At 47.2% G+C, this 24,340-nt stretch overlaps 1 long non-coding RNA gene across 1 annotated transcript in view; it reads right to left on the reverse strand.

The window, feature by feature from the left end:
* Window positions 1-22,371, reverse strand: part of LOC141424609 (uncharacterized) — a 30,731-nt gene extending 8,360 nt beyond the window's left edge. The window contains exon 1 of the long non-coding RNA XR_012449482.1: window positions 22,002-22,371. This is a non-coding gene — a long non-coding RNA (uncharacterized lncRNA). The remainder of the gene's footprint in view (window positions 1-22,001) is intronic.
* Between the last annotated feature and the right edge of the window lie 1,969 nt (window positions 22,372-24,340).

The following is a 24,340-nucleotide window of genomic DNA, read 5'->3' on the forward strand; positions in this document are numbered from 1 at the left end:
TCAAAGCCCAGGCTTGCTTTGAACTACAGTTTTCTGATTCCTGCCTCCTGAGTGGCTAGGCTTACAGGTGTGAGCCACCAGCCCCTGGCTTCAAAGGCCCTACTTGATGCCTCCTTCAGTCAGAATCTGAATGTCAAGCTGGGCACTGGTGGCTCACACCTGTAATCCCAGCTACTCAGGAGGCAGGAATCAGTAGGATCAAGGTTCAAAGCCAGCCCGGGCAAATAGTTCGTGAGATCCTATCTTGAAAATACCCATCACACAAAGAAAGGGCTGGCAGAGTGGCTCAAAGTGAAGGCCCTGAGTTCAAGCCCTAGTGCTAACAAACAAACAAAAGAATCTGAATGTCAACACTGTCCCCAGGTGATCCATCTGCATATGACACTCTGAGAGCACTCTCACAATGGCAGGGAGCCTGGTGTGCCATCTTGAAATGCTGCTTACTGTTAGGGACGCGTTTCTCCTTCCTCATTTGCTTTTCTGAGTCTCACTATAGCGCCCAGGCTGACCTCAAACTCTCCATCCTCCTGCCTTAGCCTCCCAAGTGCTGGGATTACAGGCACGAACTACCATGCCCTGTTCTCCCTCCTTTACTGAGCACTCCCCATGAGCCTGGCACTGTGCTAAGCATATCCCAGGAAGTACCTCCTTCCAGCCCTGCACAGTCCTGAATGACAGAAGCCAACCTGGGATCCTCTCACAGCTGTGAAAACCCAGACTTCATAAATCTACAAAATTTGCCTTGTGTCACAGAGCCAGTAGCCAGCAACCTGTCCTCGGCCTGTTTCCTTAGCCACTCCAGACACAGGGGCCTCCCCAGACCTGCTGCCTCCCTAACTCCAGCCTCAAGGCCAGATTTCCAGTCTCCCAGGACAGCATTGCAGGCGGTGAGTGGGGAGGGCCTTCAGCCAGTGCTGTGGCTTTATGCTGTGAATTTCACTTCTGAGGTCACCTCTTCTGTCTACTTCATCCACTGTCCCATCTACTTCTTGAACACTCGCTGCCAGTGTCGTGCCTGCTGGGGAGCACTGGCTCCCTTGTCAAGGTCTAGAACAAAGTTAGAAACTGGAAACTTATCAAATAGGCAGAAATGAACCAAAGTCATATGGTGTCATTAGACGGCTCAGAGGTTCCTGCTTGGAAGAATTAGGTAAGGCCCCCACTTTATATGAGGGACCCCAGTTATATGAGTTTCACATCTAGGCAGCTGCTTTGGGGACAATACTGGATGCTCACAAAGTGTCACAATACAGCAGAGCTCTGGAAAAGGTATAGTCGGGAGGAAAATGAAGACTCGAGCAGCTCTTAGGGAGTGTCTGGGCTAGTAAAACTCTACAGGCATGGTCAGCACTCCATCACTATAACATACACCTGTGCTCTCCAACTTATGAAGAGGAAAGGTTTATTTTGTCGTACAGTTTTGAGTTTCCAATCCATGATTGGGTGAGTCCAATCAAGCTTCTGGTATGGTCAGGTGTGGAGGGGTGAGGTGAGCGCACCATGGCCCATGCAGAGAAATCCTGCTCACTTCATGGCTGGGAAGTGAAAGAGAGAAAGAAGAAGAAATAGAGGTCCTAGAATCACCTATGAGGACACAGCTTTAGTGACCTAAGGCCTCCCACCACACCTCTACTTCTTGTATTTTCCACTACCTGCCAAAAACACCAAGCTGGGACCAAGCTTTTAACTCATGGGCTTTAGGGGACATTCCAGACTCAAATCATAGCACCCCCAGAAAGCACAAAGAGCATTGCTTTCTATCTGTCTGTCCACTAGTGGCATGATCAATGTGGAATTTATATTATTGGCTTGGAACTAAAATTATTCTCAGTTCAAAAGAAAACTCTTTGGTCTTAGTAATAATACTGATCAAGGAAGAAGCACTCCTAATAAGTAATGACTGGTTTTAAATGACTACAATATTCTTCAGCATTCCAGGAAATCAAGAATCCTGGCACATTTGAAGGAGGAGTACATGGGGAAGGATGAATTTGAAGCCAAGCAAATTAGTGACACCACCCCACAGTCGTGCATGTCAATCTATTCAGGTACCTTTCTGCCCGTCCACCACCGTGTACATGAATGTGGATTCTGATTTTCTCCATGTTTGGAAAGTATACTCAGAATGGCAAAACTTAAATGGAGCTTACTTGGCCCTTACCAAATTAGACAGTCATCCTCCTGAGCAGCTGTTCATAAGAGAATCTTTTCGGCTATCAATTAAAGAAGTGCAAATGCAAGAAACGCCATGAAGAGAGAAAACTGAGCAGCAGTTTCATACACAAGTGTGGATTTCAAGTCCTTACAGCACTCCCTCCTCACTTGTAGCTAGGATCTATGACCTCCATGCCCAGACATGGCATTTCTCTGTGGCTACAGGTACTGGTGACTTAAAGAAAATTAATAATGCTCCAAGGCAGTCCTGGGCCTCCCCAGCTACCTGTGAAATACAACCTGAACTTGGCCACTGGCCCCTTCCACGGGGGCTGAAACTCCACTCCATCGTTCCTCCCTCTCATCCAATGCTCTGTCTGCATGACGCCAGGACCTCCAGCATTAGTGAGATTCCAGCCAGCAGCAACCATCTTGTGTCAATCCTCAACAAATTGTCTGCAACAGATCCAACCTGCATCACCCCAACATCTTCATGACCTAAGTCAGTGTGCAACTCACACCTGTGTCCAACATAAATTTGTCAGATGATCAGCTGAAGAGCCATCCTTGGAGGCCTTGCTCCCGCCACCCCATGGTCCTCACTTCCTAGCAGCCACCATCCCAGCAGCCAACTGCTGGATTGGAGTTTGGTTCTGCCCCAGGCACCTGCTGAACACTCCACTGACATCACCCCACTGAGCACCCCTGCAGCATTTTAAGTGTGACTTCCATTTCTACCTTACATGCAAGGGAACCACTGTGCAAAAATGTTCAGTTAAATGACTGATGTCCCCCTGGCAAAAGGCAACAGAGCCAGGGCTCAAACTCTCATGTTTCCAGCCACCACTATGTGACATGTTATTGGTGTTTTTACTCTGGGGAGAAGCCTACAGTAAGCCAAAATGCAGCTTCCCTGATGGGAGGAAGGAAAAGAAGGTCCAACTCCAGCAGGGCCGGCCACTTCTGAAGTTCCCTGAAGCTGCTTCATCAAGGGACCAAACCCCGCTCAGTAGGGAGTTTGAAAGTCATTTTGGGGCATGAGTTCTGTGCCAGGCACTGGAGATACAAGGATGAATTGTTGTTTCTTGCTCTCCACTGATCCAGGCGGTCACTGGACAGACATGGCACCGAAAGAAACTTCTACCAAACACCGCTCAGCTGGTGTGGCTGAGCTTGACACTGTGCAGGGTGTGGGGACATCACAGATCCTGTCTACCCCACCAACGTGGAATCCAACAGCCCACCCTGGGCCCAAATATATCATGGAAACCAAATGTGCTGGAGATGCGCAGAGGCAGTGAGATCACTGGGGAGTGAGGTCATTGCCACCTCCGGGAGATGAAGGCTGAACAACTCTGACACATGCGCCCTGATCACGTGTCCCTATCATTTCTGAGTATTCTGTGGTTGGTTTGTTCCCTGGGGACAGTTCGTTAGGAGGATGGGATGGAATGCTTGCTGAGGCGACATCTGTGCTGCAGCCTCCAGCTGAGGGATCCCTGTAGTGGCCTTCAAGTTGCACAGTCCCACTTCAGAAAGGCTCACCTCAGTCAGGGGCACACAGGTCACGACCCTGGCCAGTGGCAGGGCTGCTTTGGTTCGATGAGGTTAAGCCAGCTTCCTGGACTTGGCTATGACTCTGAGCAGCTGGTCTGAGCTGCTTGTGCTCCTCAGGGCGCCTTCTAGGGGAGCCAGCCTGGTCTTCCGTGGGGCCGTTCTGCACCCCTACTTCTCTGAACGCTGATGCAGGCCCTGGAGAATCAGCCTCCACTGAGACAATTTTCCAAAGTTCTGTGTAATTAATGCCTTTCAGAAGCAATGCGCTCCTCATCGCTGGGATGAAAAACAAAAGCATTCCAGCAACTGCTTCCAACCTTGGGAGAGCAGGTCCACTTGTAGCCAACACAAGTAAAGCACCATACTGTTATTACAGCAGTAGTGGAGGCTGCTGTTTGAAAGGACACTTGTCACTGGCCCTTCCAGCACTCTTCGCTTTTTAAATGCGTCAGTAAAAGCAATACAGACTTTGCAAGGTAGACATTACTGCAATGCATAAAAACAGTTTGTTTTTGTCTATGTAATTTCTGCAAGAGAGTAGCTGGGTTAGCCCATGCAACACTGGGCATGGAGACTCCTAAGTATAATCTGTTTCAACATGGATTTATTCATTGACTCACCAAATATTTACTAAGCTGATGTAGGACATTTGGATAGGTGCTGGAAAAAAAGGTAAAGTCCCTACCCTTCTGGGGTTTGCATTCTTGCAGGAGAGATAGACATCAATAAAATAGTAAGATATATCTGTTGAATGCAATGTGTGATAGACACTGTGCAAAAAAAAAAAAAAACCAGAAACAAGAAGTGACAAGATCTTTTGGGCATGAGGCAAAGCTTGTACAAATGTCCTGGAGCAGGACAGAACATAATTGCATTGGAAATGTTGAGTGATCTTGAAACACTGGGGCTGGGGTATAGTGAGTGATGGGAAAGGACTGGAGTCAGTTGTCCCCTGCTCTGAAAGTGGCCTTTCTTCTCTAGTCTTCTGCCTGGCTTCAGCCAGCCACTCATCGAAACAGACCAATGCCTGACAGCTCCCCCCTTCCCTCCCCCTCAGCACCTCAGGAGCACTGTCCTAAAGCTTAAAAGTAAATCAACACACTCTGGCCACCCTCTGCTTTGTTCTAGCAGCTTCTGCAGCGATGAAGAAGCAGGCTTCATAAAAAAGAGCGTGGGTGATATTCCCCCAGTAAGCCTGTTCCTCCCACCCCATCGAGCCAGCCCGGGGTGCTGCGGTCGTTGGTAATAATTGTTGCATTAATTGGTGCTGTCCGGACCAGACAGAACGTAAAAGATCCCACTGTGCCCAATAATTAATGCTTTTCCCTCACTGCAACGCCATTAATAAGGGGCTCTTCCAAGAAGCGAGTAATTGGCTGGTTGGGTGTCATTAGGGTATTTATAGATAAGCTTTGGTCTGGAGACATAGAGGGAAGGTGATTATGTTTATTTAGACGCTATTATCTATCACTAATGTGCTATCCTGCATTCCCATTGTCCCCCTTCTCTGGGTCATAATGATACAAGGCACTTTCACAACATGATTGCAGGGACCTACAAGGTGCCTTTCTCTCCACTGCAGGGGACAGAGGGGGACCGAGGAGGGCTGTTCACAGGTTCCACTTGCTTCCACTCCTTCTCCATGAATCTTCCCTTACCTCTGAGAAATTTAGATCAAGGCACTCAGAAGTACCAGAAAGACAGTTTCTGCTAATTAAACCTCAGAGGAGTGGAACTTTTCTTGGGCTCGTGATTATCTGAAGGTTTTTGAAAATGTAAACCTGGCTGCTTTGGAAAATAGACCAAGGCAGAGGCAGCTTGGGTTGTAGCGTCTCAGTGGCAGCCAGTGATGAAGGCTCGGGACTGATGGAATCAGACAGGAAAGCAGGTCTTACTGCACAAGCAGGTGCATGGAGCAGCGCTCTCCCTGGATCTGAGAAGTGGCCAAAGGGGCTTTTTCTCCCCTAAATCTCTGACTGAATGATTCTTTGCTACAATTTTCAGAAGTGATTTCTTATGTTTTAAAAATATAGTTATGCATGACAGAGTCAATATATTAAATGCCACTGAGATGTAATGTTAAAAATTACTAAAACAGCCAGGTGCCAGTGGCTTATGCCTGTAATCCTAGCTACTCAGGATGCAGAGATGAGGAGGATCGTGGTTCGAAGCTAGCCCAGGCAAATAGTTTAAGAGATCCTATCTTGAAAAATCCCATCACAAAAAAGGGGGAAGGGTCTGGTGGAATAACTCAAGGTGTAGGCCCTGAGTTCAAACCCTAGTACCACAAAAAAAAAAAAGATTAAAATAGTAAATTTATGTATATTTTAGCACAATAAAAATTAGTAGGAGACTAAGCAGAGTAATATGAATTATTTAAAAGTAGTAAAGAAGAAACGGGGTTTTAACTTTGTAACTATAATGTATCTAATATTTACTTTAGAAACCATCCCTTCTGCCCACAAAATCATTCTTAAGCTAATTTTTTAAAAACTCATAAATTAATAGGGGTAATCCACGAAAATTATTTTGTCAATTGAATGAGAGGGGCTTCGTGTGGTATACAGTGAAATCATCCTTGTCTATGTCTTCTTTCCACTCAACTTGTTCTGAGAGCCATTTTTTACCCACCCCTGGCTATCTCTCATGTGGATTCCATAGCTTCCCCTGTCACTTATAAAATAAAGCAACCAGACAGCATAACAATTATTTTGGAGAAAGCATAACTAGATGAGCACAGCTCCTCCACTGACATATCTCAGTGTATTGCATGATGGAAAAGACACGAGATTAAGAGCCTGAAGACGTGAGTTCAAGGTCAGGATCTGCCCCAGGTCACACAGTGTGTAAGAAAAATGGAAGGCACGAAATGTCATTCGTCCTGAGCTTCCTGTAAGATGAGGATAAGGTTAAGGTACATTTCACAGGGCTGGTCCTGGAAAGAAACAGGGTGATATGTGTGGAGGTGCTGGGCAGGTGCAGAGAAGTAACCCCCACACCACCACCACAAATGTCTTTCTTTCCTACCTAGGAAGGGAGAGGAGTGTGCTGGGTATCTGGTTCCCTCCAGTCTTTCCCTGCTCTCTCTGGGAAGGACACTCAGTCTCCTGACTTGTCTGTTTTTGAGCTAAGCTCCCAGGATGCTGACATGAGCATGAGTGTGTGATGTAACTTTTCAAATTAAGCGTGTAATGCTTTTAGAAAAATGCTGCCCTTTCCTCCCTGCCCCCATCCACCTTGGGACCAGGTAATTTGTGGGCACATCTGTTGTAGGAGTTGGGGAATATTCTTGAAAATATTCTTAGCTACTGGCCTGGGGTCTAAAGATTTCGAGCCTGGCTCCTGGGACCCAACAATGCCTGTGGCAGCGGTCAAATAACAGAACCAGATGGGAAGTCCTGAAATCCTGGGTAGATTGGTGAGCCAGAAAAAAACAGATCTGGCTGCTGTCCGGGCAGTTAAAGGAGGCAGGTACCCCACCTCCACCCCTATGCACAAATCCACTCTTATCTACCAAGATAACACTTGGCAGATTGAACCTGGCCCAGGCAAAAAGTTTGACCCCTCTGGGCCTCAGTGACCTCCTTTGTAAGGGAAGGGAGCAGGCTGGTCAGCTACTTAGCGGAGCTGTTTAAGGCTGGTAGCACTTTCACTTAGGGAGGGTCTGCTGGGTACCCGCAGGTAGGGGAGGAGAGAGATGTAGGATTAAAGAGGAAATGAGGAGGTGGAAATACCACTCTTGCCAGGAGAACCCATCACTTTCCAGATCTGGCCATGGGTCCTCACTTTGCTTGGCGTAAAATCCAACGCTCTTGTTGACACAAAGCTTTGGGGTCTGGCCTTGAAGTGGTTTGCAGTGCTCAGGACCACTCCTGAGTTAGAATTCAGAGGGGACTTAACTTGTCCCCACACTCAAGATGTTCTCATCAATAAAGTGCCTTACCGATGATAAAGGGGATGGGCTACGTACGGCATGACAAATCTGCAGGCATTTCTGTTAGGAAATTCTCCTATGTGACTTCATAGTGAACACAAGAAAATGGTGGAGTGCTTAGAAGACTGTTGAGTGCCTGTGTTTGGTGGGAAATCATAGCGAACGAACACTACAGCCACAAGACAGGCAGACAGCAAGCATGTTGTTTTGGAGATTCAAATACCAGGAGTGATATTGCCATGGGTGATATGATGTTCTCAACATGGCAGATGCAGTTTGGTGACGCACTGTGGAGCAAATTTCCCTTAACTTACACAGACGTTGCATTCTGAGACCATGCCGTGTGTCTCTGAAATAGTGCTAAAATGACTGTGTTCATGTGCCTAAGAGACCAAAGTCCAGTCTCAGGTCATCACAGAGCAGCCCTTTACCTATGGAATGTCCATCAGGACATCCTAAAGTGCTCACACCAAGACCCAGGACAGTGCTCACACTGTGAGACTGTGACACCTGCTGCTTGAAGCCATCCATCCCAGGCACTGGCACATTAAATTTATGGTCTCCTCCTCTCCTTACCCCCACAATATCACAGTGAACTCCTGGGTGCAGCGTCACCCCATTGACAATTCTGATATAGCTCGTGACTGCCTCCCTGACACTGGGTTGGACCCGTGCTCCCTGCTATGGCTTTAATGTGTCCTCCGAAGTGAGGGACACAAGTTCCTACTGTTTCCTGACTTCTCAGAAGCTCAGAGCCAAGCTCAGGCTCACAGCCCACCGACGCATCTGAGTTGCACAGCAAGTCCTCGTGTGACCCTACTTTGTTGCCTTTCTTCCCTGTCCCCAGACTTCCTGGAGTTTTTTTATGCCACTGCAGCAGCTGTGTCTCTGATCCACTCAAGTCCTTCCAGGTGCCCTCAAGTCAGGTGTCCTCTGAGAAATAAAAAGAATAAATAAAAGCAACAGTTGCAGAATGCTCCCCCTGTCTGCCATCTTCCCAACACATTTTGTTAATATTGCGCTTAATTATTTTGAAGATTGCCTTCATTTAAATAACCCAACTTATTAGCATTTCATAAATAATACATTCTATATCTGCTAATGGGAGGTAAGAATCGACAAAGTCACTTCTTCACCTGGCATTGATATTCTGTCGTGTACACACCCTGGAGTGGAACTGGCTGTGCTTCTCGCTGCTCCACCTCAGTCCAATGTACCAAGGTGCCCTGGCCTTGAGGTGCTCTGTAGGGCAGCCCCACAGCAGTTCTGCTGGACACCTGAGGTATGGGTACCCCCACCCCAAAGCAACTAAGAATCACAGGTGAAAACTCACCCAAAGGTGAATTTTGATGGAGCAACTGAGGGTCAGAGTTTTGGCCTTTAATTTCTTGGCCAATTCAGTAAATGGGGCACCTATGGGAGCCAGCACTGGGAGGATCAGGAAGCAAAGTCTAGGACAACACAGCAGGGATATGGAGTAGGAAAGATCGCAGTATGGGAGTGGGTGGGGAGGCAAACTCTGCAGACTGGGAAAACAGCTCAGAGCTCTGCTAGTGGGGAACAATGACACAATGTCACTCCCGCAAAAAACACTGATCCCAGAAGCAGAGAATCAAAGCAAAGAGCAAACAAAAAGTTGGGGCAAAAAGTGGAGCTAGAGAGTCTCCTTTAAAGAGAACATTGTAAGTGGGTCCTGTGAGATGTGAGACGCTCTGTGGGTCCAGGCCCTTCCAGTCCCTTCTGTGGTCCCCAGGCTACCAGTGGTGGCACCCTGTGACTCACTTGTGCCACCTAGACAGCCACAAGCCATGCAGAAGTGTGATGACCACTTATTAGCTGACAGCTAAGGCTCCTTTCTCCCTGTGTTTATCTTAAGATAATGCTGTTCCCGGCCACCTAGGAAGAGAGACAAATAGATGTGACAAACAGCAAGAGTTTCTCGCCCCACCAGTGATGGGTGATGCTTTTAAACCACTCAAAAACAGTCCCCATGCCAGCAATTGATTGTTTGAGACCTGCTGGTGATGTCTGGACACCAGGCGTGCACAGAAACAGGCAGGAGGCAAAGACTCTACTCGCCACCCTGTTAATGAGTCAAATTCTCTGACTGCAGCCGGGCCCTCAGAGACCAGCTATTAATGAGTGCTTGGAATTGATTGTGCCTGTTTTATCCATGTATGGTGGCCTGGAAGAGACACTTCAATTCCATCTTCATCTCTGCCCTGTTCAAGTGTCTCCTTAAGGGCAGGAAAACACTTGGCCAATTTTGTCTTTAAAGTGACATGTTCAAAGACAGCATTGGCTCCCCACGGCCACATTCTATACGTGAGCACTTTTCAATTTTAAAAATATATATTTAGATTATGTATGTCAAAGCCTGAGAGACGCTGGGAGGCCACAGGGCCTCAGCTGCACACAAGTCTCCTCCTGTCTCTTGGGGCTGTGAGATGAGGGCGGGCTGGGTTGGTCCTCAATTGCTGTGGCTTCACTTGCTCAGATGGGGACAGGGGCAAGGGACAGGCATGGCCGTGTTTGGTCCCTATTTATAGACTTTGTCCTAGGCCAGCCTACCATGTGGGTCATAACCTGATGAGTCCCACAATGGCTGGAGGATGCCTCCTGGTGGGACCAAGAGCGAGATGTAGCCCTGAGCACAGGGAGGATGGAAGGGGACCCCAGCCCATACAGGGAGTCAGAAGATGGGGCTACCTTCAGGCTGCCACTCCCAGGGTTCATTCTGAGACTGATGGAAGGTCCTAAGTGGAGGACAAGGTTTCAGAAGAAAGCATTGCTTGGGGGTCTTGATCATGCTCTGTTGTCCTGAGGGACCGTCTCTGCAATAGGAGTGAGGTGGAGACAGCGAGTGTATTGAATGCCCCAATGGTACGGTAGGAAGTAAGATCCCTAGTTCTGGCACTTACCAGCTGTGTGATCTTAAGCAAGTTACTTAGCCTTTCTGAGCCTCCCCTTTTTATCTGTAAAATGGGATCAGATTCCCTCTGCCTCGGGATCATTGTGAAGATGACGTAACAGCCACATGCTATGTCAGTGCCTGGTGCATGGTGGTGCTGGGTGGGTGCCATCTATGTCTGTTTCTATAGCCTGATCACCATCAGGAGCCCTGCATCCCACACAGGAAGCACATCCTTCGGTCAGCTCAGAGACCTGCAGGACACAAGGGTAATGAGCAGGTGAAGACCAGACAAGTAGAGTCAATCCCTGTTCTGAAAGGGGATGATGCAGCCTCACAGGCATTCCCAGACAGCTCAAAGGGCACTGCAAAGCTTGCACCAACCCCAACTTGCCTATTCTAATCAAAATGCCAGCACCCTCCATCACCAGTCATGTGCCAGTGGAGGAGGTGGCACAGAAGCGACCCAAGCTGCAGCCAAATCTCTAGGCTCCTCCTTTCATGAGCCCGTGTAGTGTAGAAGCAGAGACATGCCCCATTAAAGACTACTGCCCAGTGCCTCTCACAGCCAGGATTGGCTACATGACTAAGTTCTAGCCAATGAAATAAGATAGACTACTCCCAAGGACTAGTCCCAGCAGTCCCAAGGACTTCTGGGAAGCTTCTTTGAAATGACAACTGGAGAAAGCCCCATTTGCTTTACTTTCTTCCTCTTTCCCATTGCCTGGAATGTGGACATGAAGACTGGTGCTACAGCACGCATCTTGAAGCACTGAAGACACAAGCCCTGTTGGGAATGGCCAAGCAGGAGAACAGATACAGCTTGACCCTGGAGGATCAAGAGGATAACCCACCAATCTACCAGGACTTCACCTTAACAGGAGAAGCCTCTGACACTATTTAGGTTTGCTATTAGGGGCAGTTGAAGCAATCCCAATAAGCAATTTAAGTTCTGGAGACTCATGGTTATGCAAGAGAGGATCTCTGGCCCCCTGGTTACCGACTCTGGCTACCATGGGGGCAGAATGTTCTGGAGCAGGAGGAAGCTCCAACAGTGCCCCTCCAGTGCCCACCAGTCTTAGCTAGTGCTAAACCCTAGGGAAGGCCTCCAGCTTCCCCTCTTCCGCCTTGTAGCAACCTGTTCCTTCTAGCTTAAAACTCTACTCCCAGGGGTGGGAGTGTGCCACAGGAAAAAAAAGCACAGACCAGCAGGAACCCAGGTTCAAGTCCCACCCCTGACTCCTACCAGCTGTGTAGCTTTGGGTAAAAGCCACCTAACACTGCCCTCCTCTGTACACTGGGAACCACGGTACCACCTGCCTCAAAGGCACCCCGATAATGCAAATGAGGTCCCTGGAATTCAGCCCTCAAATGTGACAGCTCTTATCTTACTGGTTGGTCCTGAGTTTACATTATTTCCAGAGGGGTCTTGTGGCAATTGCATAATTCCCCTGCAAAAAGACAAGAGTGGCCCTGCCCCACCAATTGGCCCACTGTCTCTCTAGGTGAGGTGAATCAGCCCTCATCCCACTCCAGCCTATTCTGACTGTCTGAGAGCAGGAAAGAGGACAGGACACAGAAAGAGGAGACTTGGTTTCAGTCACAGGCCTTATCACGTACTAGCTGTGTGACTTCGGGCACCGTTTCCCCAGCTATGATAGGAAGATGCCAGTCTCCATCTCTGAGGCCCCTCCAGCATCTAAGTGCAGCCATCCACAAACACAGGAACCCAGGAGAGCCAAGATTCAAACGGTCCATCCACGCTCCCACTTTTGCCTGTTTCAGTTTCTGTCCGGGCTCCTCACTTCTGCCAGTCTTTATGTGTTCTTTCCTCTGTGGTCCCCTAATCTGGAGGGCCTGACTCGGCAGGAGCATCAATTCTGCAGGCCATGAGTATTTTGTCTCACTGTATGCAAATTCAGTACAAAAAATTTAGATGTGCAAACTGAAATCCAATGAAAGGTGAGGGGTTTGTAGCAGAATCATTTGGAAACAAATAAACTAGCTCATCTGAGCATCCCCTGCACAGAGGATGGTTAGGCTGAATCCTCAGCTACCATGCTTAAAGCTCTGGACCAGACATTTACCATGTGCTGTTTAATTTCCTCCTCTCCATCCCTACCTGTCAGGAAAGCGTTCCCATCTTCCCCTGGCCAGTGGGGTAGAAGAACTGCTCCTATTTGTTTAAAGTCAAGTCGCACAGACAACAAACGAGTGAGCTAGGATTATAACCGTGATCTAAACTAGGTGGTATCACTGTAGCATGATCTTGAGGCCTGAAAGAAAACCAGTGCAATGGGACTATGCACCTGCAGGTGGGTCGTCATGCTGCACAACACCTCATCCCATATGGTGTTCAAGATATCCAAGGACCACCAAGGGGAGTGCAAGTTCCCCTACGGAACTATGAGCTGGGCAACTGTTTTACCTGCACAGGTTGGGGACCTTGTGTCACACTTCTGCTGGTCCCTGCCCCTCTCTGACCATCTCTAGGACCATGTGTACATCTCCAACTGGGTTTACAAACCAAGCTATCTGCTTACAAGCCTGAGTGGGCAATTCTGACTACTGGGGGTAACTGAGACCCTCTAAAAATTCACCCCAACTCCTGCTCTATATTTACTTTTGTTGTTGTTGTTTGGGGGGAATAATGGAGTTTGAGCTGAGGGGCCTCCAACCTGCTGAGGTACTCTACCACTGGAGTGTCCCTAATCTACTAACTATGGTCTCCTGCATAGCTGGGATCTCAGGCATGTACCACCAGACCCGCCTTATTGATTGAGATGGGGTCTCACTAACCTTTTGCTCAGGCTTGCCTTGAACCACAATCCTCTGGATCTCTATCCCCTAATTAGCTGGGATTACAGGCATGAGACATAGTGCCTGACCTGTAACTCCCATTCTACTTAGAGCCTCTCTCTCCTCAGCAGTTTTGTCAGGAGTGGCAGGCCCCTCACTTGCATTAATGGTTATCAGCTTCAGCCAAGTGATGTAACTGCTCCGTGACATCCTATGGGATGACATGGCTGTGAAAAATTTAACAGAGCAGCAACAGACACTCAACTTTTGGATTTGCTGGTGGGTCTGAGGGCCACCTGTTGCCAAAAGCATTTCTTGTCTCATAATTTGATTTACTTTTCCATGCTGCTCCCAGTGCCTGCAAGTAGGGGCAAAGTGGCTGAGGCCTCCAGATGCCATGAGGCTAATAAAGCTTGCTGTGTTCCCAGCATGCTCTCTGCTGTCAGAAACCGGCAATTAACTTAATAGGGTTCTTGAAATGGAGTCGATCCGGGAAATGTGGCATGTGTTGACACTCTCCTGCTGATCCAAGCAGCCTCCACCATTGACTTGCCGGGTCTGTTTGCTATTTGAATTATTTAGGAGCTTGTTATGTGAATTAAAAAGCGGCACTTTGCAGCATTAAGTCTAATATTTTATGATCTTCAATTGATTAGGTGGGCTTGCAGGATTACATGGAAAGGTTAAGGGAAAACACGCTTCAGACAGGCGGCTCTCACCAGTCTGGTTTGCTTTGCAAAAACTGCAGAAGAAAACCCAAAAGGAACCAACCCTCAGACCATCCCAGAGCTTCTCCACCCTGAGGGAAGCAGGTGCCCTGAGCCTCAGGGCCAAGAGGAGTTTGGTCCCATGCCTCTCTCTGGATTTTGTCTCTTTCCTGGCACAAAGATAGCAGTGCTAACATGATGCCCAGGAGGACTGAATCCCAGGCCAGGGGCTGCAGAGGGAAAGGCCTGCTGTGGTTCCTAGTCACCTACTTGGACCTAGGATGGGAACCACCACCGCCGTGCTGGCCCCTGCCAATGGCACATGTGACACAGGCTCCTTTCTGATCACCATGTCCAGAGCACCTCCCTCTCCATGAAGGACATGCATGCTCAACTTGTCCTGTCAGCTGCCACCACCTCCTCCCCTGGCCAAAGAAAACAGCTTTTTACTGGACTCCTCCCACTGCTCCCATGCCAGTCCACCCTACACTCTGAAGGCCAGAAGGATCTTTCTAAAACTCCTCTGGCCTTGACCCTCTGCCCAAAAACCTTCAATGGCTACCCATTGCCTCTTAAGTACAGGGTTCATTTTGAGGAGTGCATCAGTAAGCAATTTTTGTGATAATGGAAAGAAACATCACAAAGTGTACTTATGCAAATGAAGATGGTGACACCATCACTAAGCAATGTAATCTTTTGGGACCGTCATCATATTTACTGTCTACCCTTGACTAAACATTGTTATATGGAACTTGATTGCACAAACTCCTCAAGCTGGCCCCACCTCTCTTTCTAGACTCATCTATGGATCCAATATGAACCAGCCAGACTGAGCTACATATTATTCTCAAAACACACCTTGGGTCATCCAGAATTGATACATGAAGAAGAAATAAACATAAAGATTTTACGAGAATTTTAGGGGCCAGGGCTGGAAGTCAAGTACATTATTCCTGCTCACATTCCAATGGTAGTCACATGGGCCTGGGTCCCAAAGCACATTGGGAAGTGTAGGCTCTTGTACATGGAGGAGGAAAGGAAAAGTGGTCTTAAGAACTGCTGCATAGTTTTCCAAAAGAAATTGGGACAGAGAAGATTTTAAAAGGGAAAAGTAGAATAATGGTAAGGACCATTTGGTTTAGGTATATCATTCATTTACTCCTTGCTATTGGAAATAGATTTTTATTTTAAGCCATCTTCATAGAGAAGGAAACCGAAGCCCAGGAGACAAAGTCACATCCCAGGGTAGCCCAGCAGTCAGTGGAGGAGCCAGGAACAATGTCAGTATCAGACCATGTGGTCTCCCTCCCAACTGCCTTTATTCACCGATAACTTCACAAGGCAGTATCTTCACTAGCTCTGACCACCCTGCCATTTGAGGCCAAAAGAAATTCAGCTACTGGGGCCAGAAGCAGGCCAATGAGAAGATGGAGGGCACAAGTGCTGTGCTGTCTTTAACGCATATGCCACCCAGGCTCTCCAAGATGTTGCACACGGGGCAAGGGCCAGGCCCACAGTGACTCCTGGGGATGGAGGAGTCTGGTACCTGGCACAGGACCAGGGAGTTGACCATGGTCCTTACCACAGAAGCAGCAAGCTAAGCTGGCAAGTAGATCAAACGGATGTGGAACTGGTTCCTAGGCACTCAGCAGAGGCATGGTATGGGTAGGGAACTCCCAAGAATGAAGAGGGGTGAAGGACTTGAATGTGCTAAGGGGAGGGGTCACTCAAGACTGAGATGCAGGTAAAATCTGAAGTTTGGAACCAGAAGGGAAGGGCCCAGTCCCCCACCTTCTTAACCCTGGTTGTTTCACTCTTAGTTTCTTGGCTTATATAGGGTGGAGTGCCAGTCTTGCCTCACAGGGCAGCAAAAGGGCCAGTGGAGTCAGCCTCACAAAGCTCCCGGCCTCAGACCTGGCCTGAAGCCATTGCTGAGCGTCAGCCCAGTAGCCTTTGCGTACTCTCCTCCTTGCAAAAGACCAAACACTTAATAACAGGCTTAGTTCTCTAACCATCTGCATCATTAGCACTCTTCATTTATAGACACTTTGCAATTAAAATAATCACCTCTTCATTCTTCCTGGGCCACGTGTCCTGAACTAAAGGGTGTGATTGTTGAGATGAGTCAGTCTCCTGACCCCACCCTGTGGGGTCCAGCATGGGGCACAGCCATAGAACCCAGTGTCTCTGAGGCTGGTAGATAGCACTTCATGGGGCTATTCTTTACCATACCTGATCTCTAATCCCCAGCAGCTCCAGCAGGAAGATGGAACTGGCCTCCTTTCTCCCATTTTGCAGATAAGGACATGAGACTCAAGAATTTTATTCAAAGCAGCATCTCTGGTCCCATGAGTCCAGGGCCAACCAACGTGAACAACCCAGGCTCAGCACCCTCTGACCTATGTACCTGTATATGGGCTTGGCAACTGTCAAGCAGAGGTCTTACACTAGAGCAAGGATCATCGTGTGGACCACAGAGCAAGACCTCTCTCTGCCTTCAAATCCCAGCTCTGCCACTCTGTCTCAATGGCCCTGAGACTCTGGCTTGGACCTGTACCTAAATAGGAGCCCTGCTTCTCCCCTCCACCCAGGAGGGAAACTAATAAGACACATAAAGCAGTCAGAACAGAACCATTGCATGTCACTCTTGAAGCCCTGTGCAGGGAGCTCCATCCACCCATCTCCATCCCTCTCATTCCCAAGCTCTGGGCCCCTAGAGGGCAGAGGTTGGGCGTTATCCCCTCTGGAGACTCAGTGGAACGGTGCAGGATGGTGGCTAGAAGCACATACTCTGGCTCCAAACCCAGACCCCACCATTTCTGCCTTGCTGCCCTTGGGAAGTTCTGTGTCTGTTCCAAGTCTCAGTTTCCTCCTGCAAAAGGAGACAGTAAAAGAACCATTTTGATAGACACATGTGCTATGATGTAATGTATCACACAGAAGGCACCTTGATCAGAGCCTGGCACACTGGAAGTAGAAACATGTGGCTTTTACCACTGATCCCATCATGCTAAGCAACTGATTGCGAACACATAAATCACCCATGCATTTATATTTCTGGATTTTGGGGTAGCCAGAGATCCTCTCCAAGTTCTCTTCCTAAGAGAGGACCCTGGGACAGGAGTCACCACCACCAAGGCAGGTCAACCATGCCCAGATACTCATTATTCACAATGATCTCACTGAGTGAATAAATAGCATGAGATGAGGAGACATGCCAGGCCTTCCAGAAGTACTTCCGCCCTGGCTCCAGCCGGGAGGCTGAGATGCAATGCCTCTAGCCAGTTGGCTCATGTCCCCTCCCTTGTGCCGAGCCACTGGGGCCCTCCACCAGGCTTGTTCCTCACCAGGCTCTTAGGATAGTCTGGCACGCCCAGCAGGAGCCAGTCTAAAGCATCTGGGCTTTAGGAGGAAGAAGGGCATGTGTGAATCTGTGACTAACACTGAAGAGGGGAAGAGGGCTGATCAAAGGAGCAGAGAACCTCCTTAGCCAAGGGAGGTTGAAGACAAAGGCCAAGGCCACACCTTGCAGCCACTGGGGTGGGGGAGGGCGCTGAGGGTAGACAGTAGGCATTGCTGCTCTGTGGGGGATTTGGAAACCCTCCAAGGTTCTTAGGGCCAGGCTGGCTCAGAGCCAACACAACCCCAACTAGAAAGAAAAGCAAGCCTAAGGGGGAAATCTAGAATTTTCCTTGGCCACCTGTCAGGCCCCATCCTCTAGCTCCAGCTCTTGTCAGAAGCAGGCAGGGTAGAAGAATAGGGACTTCAGTCCGGTTATCTGGCACCATTCTTGAGAACTTAGCTCTTTTTAGAAATTATTATATTTGCCAGGTGTTTGGGCCATGGGAGGCAGAGACTGGCAGGATCACAGTTTGAGGCCAACCCGGACAAAAATTTTGTGAGACCCCATCTCAATCAATTAAAAGCTGGGTGCAGTGGTGCACACATCATCCCACCTATGGGGGGTGGGGGGGCATTAATAGGAGAATCGTGGTCCAGGCCAGCCCGGGTATAAACATGAGACTCTCTTTGAAAAAATAACCACAGCACAAAGGGCTGAGGGCATGGGTCAAATGGTAGAGCACCTGCCTAGCAAGCACTAAGGTCCTGAGTTCAAACCTCGGTACTGCCAAAAAAAAATTATACTTTAATTTTGAGAATATTATTCTCACATGCATGGTTTTGCTGATAGTCTGGGACAGAGCTTGGTTCCACTCTAGTGTTCAGATCAGAGAGTAAGGGGCTCCATTCATCCACTCTCCAGGATTAGCTGAACACCTAGTACAGGCCAGGCACTGGCCAAAGTGCTGAGGACCTGCAGAGAACAGGAAAAAGGGATCCCCCTTCTCATGGAACTTATCTTCTGGGGAGAAGACAAGGAAAAAAAAAAAAAGCACAGAGTGCAACTCATTCAGATCAGGATCCATATTAGGAAGAAAGAGCTTTAGGATTGTGATGGGGGGATGGTGGGTGCTCATGAAGACCTCTCAGGGTGACAGCTGAGCAGAAGTCACTGACTGGAGCAAGTGAAGAGCTGTGTCTAGAAGGGCAAAGGCCCTGAGGCAGGCCCTCCTCTCAGGGAGTCAGGGAGAGTGGAAAGTATGTCTCTGGCGCAGAAGGTGGACTGTCAAGTTTATTGGACAATTTACTTCGAGCCAAACGCCATTTTAAGCACTTCACGGTAGCTCTTCGAAGCCCTGGGCCATAGAGCTCCATTATTAACACCATTTACAGTTGTGGAAACTGAGGCCAGAGAGGTTAAGCAACCTGTTCGAGATCACTCATTGAGGACAGCTCAGAGACCCTTGCATCTCTGGATTTCCAAATCCAGAGCTTACTAAGCAGCCATGTCCAGGCGACAGCTGGAGAACACAGCTACTCTGGGCCTCAGGAAGGAGTTTGGGTTTTGTTTCAAGTTCGTCAGTGGGCAGGTCAATGTTTATTGTTCACGGACTTTGTGCCAGGAGCTGAGTCCCATCCCAGAGCCCCTTCCTGCCAGGCTACCTGCAATGAGTCTGGGTCCCCAACACTGGCAGACACCCCTCTCTCAGCCACTAGGCGACCGTGCCGGTCCCCTCACCTCCTCCTACCATCGCATCTGGTCCCACCTGGGCTTCTTCGAGGCGACAACTGGCGCTGTGCGTGCAGAGCGGGCGCCCGGAGACGCTCAGAGCTCGGCCGCCTCGCGTGGCCCGGGGTTGACAAGGGGGCCTCCCCGCGTCGCTCCGCCGCGCCACCGTTTGTGAGAGCCGCCGGGTGAAATTATTATCCAAGCGAGGGTCCCCCAGCCCGACCCTGAGCCCTTGGCGTTGTCCCCTGCAATTCCAGTGCCACAAGCCCCTGGCTCGCGGAACCCAAGCAGTGTGCGCCCGGCTAGTGACGCCTGGACACGGACCCCTGCCGGGACCCCGACTTCCCGCAATCCCAGAGCTCAGTGGCCCCAGCTCTGTGACATCAGAGCGTGCCATCCCAAGCCCTGACGACCCGTGGATTCCCAGCCCCGTGATGGCGGCCAGATTGGCAGTAACCCCTCAGTGGGGTGGGGGACCCGGGCAGGGCGATTGGGCACAATTGCTGTTTTCAGTCCTGCCATCATTAATTCAACTACTGACAGAGAAAGGAGGGTCCCCGCGGCTTTGTGTCAGGCACTCACTGTAATTTACTTGAAAAGAATTAAATCACGATTACCTGTCATTTGTTTTGCATAGAATGAGCCGTGAGGAGTCTGTAATGGCAGCGTGCTGCAAGGGACAACAGCCTCATTGTTGCCATATTAGAACAATATTTCTCAATTTGTAACTTAAAACATTCGAATTAGCAGCTTGTTTGACTACAGTGGCAGAGTATCAGAAGAGTGACACCCGCCTAGGAGTCCAGACGCTGCCTTTAAGGAGCATAATTTTCATTCATTAGGTCTACACTGATTTTTTTAAATTGTTACTCTTTTTGTACAAGTACACCCCCCAGGTGTTGGAAAGGAAAACGGTCTTTTATCTGTTCCCCAGCCCCGTTGATAAATGAATATCTGAATGCCATGAAAATTCCTTTTGCTGGAGTCAAAATCAGAGCAAAGTATAATTCACCCACTTGAGATTTGTTTAAATGTCTAAAGAAATCACACTGTTTCTCAAATAAAGTTACTTCTGTTCTCATTTTCTCCCCTTCCAGACATGGTCACCATGTAAACATGACTGATTAGCTTTTAAAGCCAGGTTTAAAGTGTATTTAGAATACTCAGTTCCGCAGACTTACATCACTGTTCACCGGTGTGCTTAGTGAATTCCCAGCCTGGCTGCAGAGAACTCCGAGCATGGCTGGTTTTATAACAACTCTGTAAAAGGAAACCAGTGCTTTGAGGGGGCCTGGCTTCTATGACCATTAATTGTTTTTAGTAACAAGATGTAACTGTTCAATCAATCTTGGGTATTAAAAATTACAATTGTTAATTACTAATTGTGAGAACCCCTGGAGAAGCAGGAAGGACAGCAAACAACAAAAATCCACTTGGTGACATTCAAAGTCACGAGCAGAGAAACATAGCAACTTTTGTATGTGAAAATAAAGAGACATGGCTGAAAATAGAAAAAACAAAGGAATTTTAAAAAGTAGAAATTTAAAAAATAGCTGAAGTTTGTTGTAGTGCAGGGAATAATTAAAACAAAAAATAAGAAAATTGTGTAACCCGAGCAAGCAAGTTGAGAAGGGAGAGGGAAAGGCATTTGCTATTGTTAGCATTGGAATCTTCCATCTTTAAAAAGTCTAATATTATAACTGAAATAATATTCATATTTGAAGAGATTTTTTAAAGAGAGAGAAAAGGCTACTGGCTGATTTTTTTTTTTTTAATGAATGGTGATTTCCTTCAAGGAAAAAAAATACTTTGTTGTATGCTCCATTTTATTTTTAAATTCATATAAAAATTAAACTATTTAATTTAAATTTTAGTGGCTCTCATAATTGTTGAAGTAATTTTTCCTTTACTCTTCTAGGAAAAAACAATGGTTTGGTTTCAGCAGAAAACACATTGCCTGTGGAACAAGCAAAGGACACAACTCCATTTTTCATGACTGGGTTTTTGAACCATAATCCAAGGAGGTGGGAGCCAAGGGGACTCATCGGGAAAAGGAAACAAAGTCCCTGATCTAGTTTCCTACTCTGATGTCACCTCCTAGAATATCGGCGACATTTTTGGTTCCAGCTGAAGCCGTGAACTCTTTCAGAATAAATCAAATGTCTTTAAAGAATATTTCTGTTTGAAAAGGAATTAAGCTCTCCTGAAAGAATTTTAAAGGTTGTGATTTTCACAGTCTGATAAAGCAGCACCTTTAATGAAATTCTAATTAGCAATTTCGTGCACTTTGCTATTAGTCATATCAGATTAGTGCACATTTTCACAGCCTTCCTTTAATTAAGTGCACTTATTCCAAGTTTCAAACACTTTCCTTATAAGATGAAAACTGTGCTGAAATGTTATTTAGTAAACAGAGAAAGTGTGAACGTGTAGGTGTGCGTGTGTACAGGGGTGGACATTTTTAACTGTCTACAAATTTTTTTTACATTTAGAGTTGGTGAACTCAGGTTTCCATCCCTTCCTTCTTGTATTCTCACATTTCCTTGGATTTCAAAAGGACCCATTCACATCCTTATCCCAAGTTAATAGCAAGTGTATTTTTGCTTTAAACCTATTTTCTGTATGTGGGTTTCTTGTTGCTTGAAACATTTTTTTCTTTATGTACATGTGTCGGTGTACATGATGTGTGGGGGCAGACAGACAGAAACAGAGAGAGAGAGAGAAAACTTGAAAGAGAAACTATACAATATTAATATTTAATTTGTAAAACCTCCAAAAAAATGAGTAAGCATTTATCCATATAATAGCCTTACACCTTTTGTAAGCACTTCCTTTCCTTTGAAAAACAGCAGTAAGATTTCATTCTACCTTCTCAGTTTTATTCAGAAGGTCCAGCAAGAGCAGCCAGCCAGCTTCATGAGCGGGATTCATGAGTGCAGGAAAACTTTCTGCATTTCGGATTTCACTTCTCTACCGTGAGAGGCAGACATGCCAGTCATTTCCAGGCATGACAAGACCAAGCTGGGGGGGTGCAACACCCCACCACCCCCCTGAATCTCCCTGGATCATTCCTCCCTCCCAGCCTGTTGGAGGCTTGCTGCAATTCAGGGAGCTTGCATTGTTTGGGAATGGACTTGATCTTATCTGCAGCCCTTTGTCAAGAGGAAATTTTGTTGCCTGTTTTGCTCAGAAGTTGAGACTTGTAATATATTAACTAATTGCTTGCATCTCTAACACATGTACTCTTGGTGGTGTCATTCATTTATACTGTAACATTTTTGACATTTTTAGATGGTCTCTTGGGATGCCTGGGCCTCTTAGCAGTTTCTTCTATGAAGCGTGTTTGCCTAATGATTACTGACTGACATCTCAATAAAGTGCAGTGTAGACTTGGGTGTATCTATTGAAGAGTGTGGGTGCGTGCGTGTGTGCGTGCGTGTGTGTGCGCACACGTTTTAATTCCTGGTCCACTTTGTCAAATCATGTGTGAGCCATAATTTAAGCTAATAATTACCAGACATGAATTCAATGAAACATTGGTGTCTACACTTAAAAAAAAATAGTCCTGAATTTTAATGCATTCTGAAAACGTTTGCCTAGGGCCAGGCTGGGTCCAACACACATATGGAAGCACTTTAAAAGTGATAAATGATTTGGAATCTACCCTGTCTACTGGCGTGCTTCTCAGGAAAGAAAATTAGAGCTAACAGGTGTTAGATAGGGAATGCTGGGCATTTTAATAGAATTGTCAAAATGTTGGTGCCAGATGTTGACATTAATGCACACAACTCGGAACATAATGCTGGGCCGCCATTTAAATGATTATTTGTTTAAATTTCAAGTCACCAGCAGGAAATCCTTACTTCGTTCAGCACCTTTCTCTGCACACCACCCCCCTGCTCTCTCCCTATGATTTGCATCAAAGTGTTGAGGCTGTTCAGCTCACATAGGCATGCTTTAAATAATCCATGCCTGTCTAATTTCATTTTTTCCTTTCAGATCATACTCATCGTATCCACATCCTGGCCAGCCTTGAAGTCGACCTCGACATACTCATATACGAGGAAAAAAATGAGTTAAATACTGCCAGTTATAGGATAATTAATCTTTGAACTACTCGGTAACTTCAAATGTATATACCAAGTAATCTGCATGAACTTGTAATTACTATGTATTTCACATGTAATCACCAAGTCGTTACACGGTTATAGGAGCCTTGTAAATTATAGTGATAGCAGAAAAGCAATCTCACCCAGATCACAGCAAAAGCCCATGCAGGAGCCACTGGTCAATTGCAATCAGTTAATCGAAGGATCCAGATAGTCTGCGCTTTAAAGTACACTAGAACATTTGCCTGTCATAAAACCCCAAGTGTAAGGAATATAAAGGGACCTCTTAGTAATGGACAGAGGGTGGCCTTTTTTTTCATCTCTCTTGCCATGAAGGCTGTGATTGGTTTGGGCCATTTATTACTGTTGAAATTGAAAGGCAATTGGGGAGAAAAAAATCTCTAGGCAAAAATCACCCTCAGTTCCAGGCTCCACTTTCTGAAAGGTCCTGAAATAAATTCCAATGGGAGTTTCCAAAGCAAACCCTGAAGCAGATTTGATTTGTCATCTATTTAAACCCAATTAAAGCAGAAATAAACCCATAGGCTTTTCCAGAGAATCTTGTCCCAATACTCCAAAAATAACCTCCTTTATAAAGGAAGTGTGTGTATGTGTGTGTGTGTGTGTGTGTGCGCGCGCGCGCAAATATGTGTACACATGTGTGTGTGCACACCCATCTGTATATGTGTGTGCATATGAGCAGATGCTTGGACTCTCTTAATATCCCCCAAACCACACATGGTCCCTTTTGTTCCAAAGCAACCATCCACATGAGGAAGGAGCCTTCTTCCCTTCTTCTAAGGTTCTCACCTTTGTCTCTGGTGGGACAGCTGAGGTCTGTTTTTCCTCGGCACATGACAGGATGACATAGCTTCAGAGCTGTGAGTCCATCTGGGAGTTGCAAGTGTCTGCACCACTTAAAACAGGATACAGAAACAGAGCAGCTAGGTCTGCACTGGATTCTGGTTTGCCCTGGTCATGAGCTTTCTCTTTTCCTAGCTTGCAGAGAAACAGGGAGGAAGAAACCAGGCAGCAACACTTGACACTCTTCTAAGGCCCTGCTGATCAAACAGCTCACCCCCAGACCCTCACCTGTCC

Source organism: Castor canadensis, chromosome 7 (assembly GCF_047511655.1).
Source record: "Castor canadensis chromosome 7, mCasCan1.hap1v2, whole genome shotgun sequence".
Classification (NCBI taxonomy): Eukaryota; Metazoa; Chordata; class Mammalia; order Rodentia; family Castoridae; genus Castor; species Castor canadensis.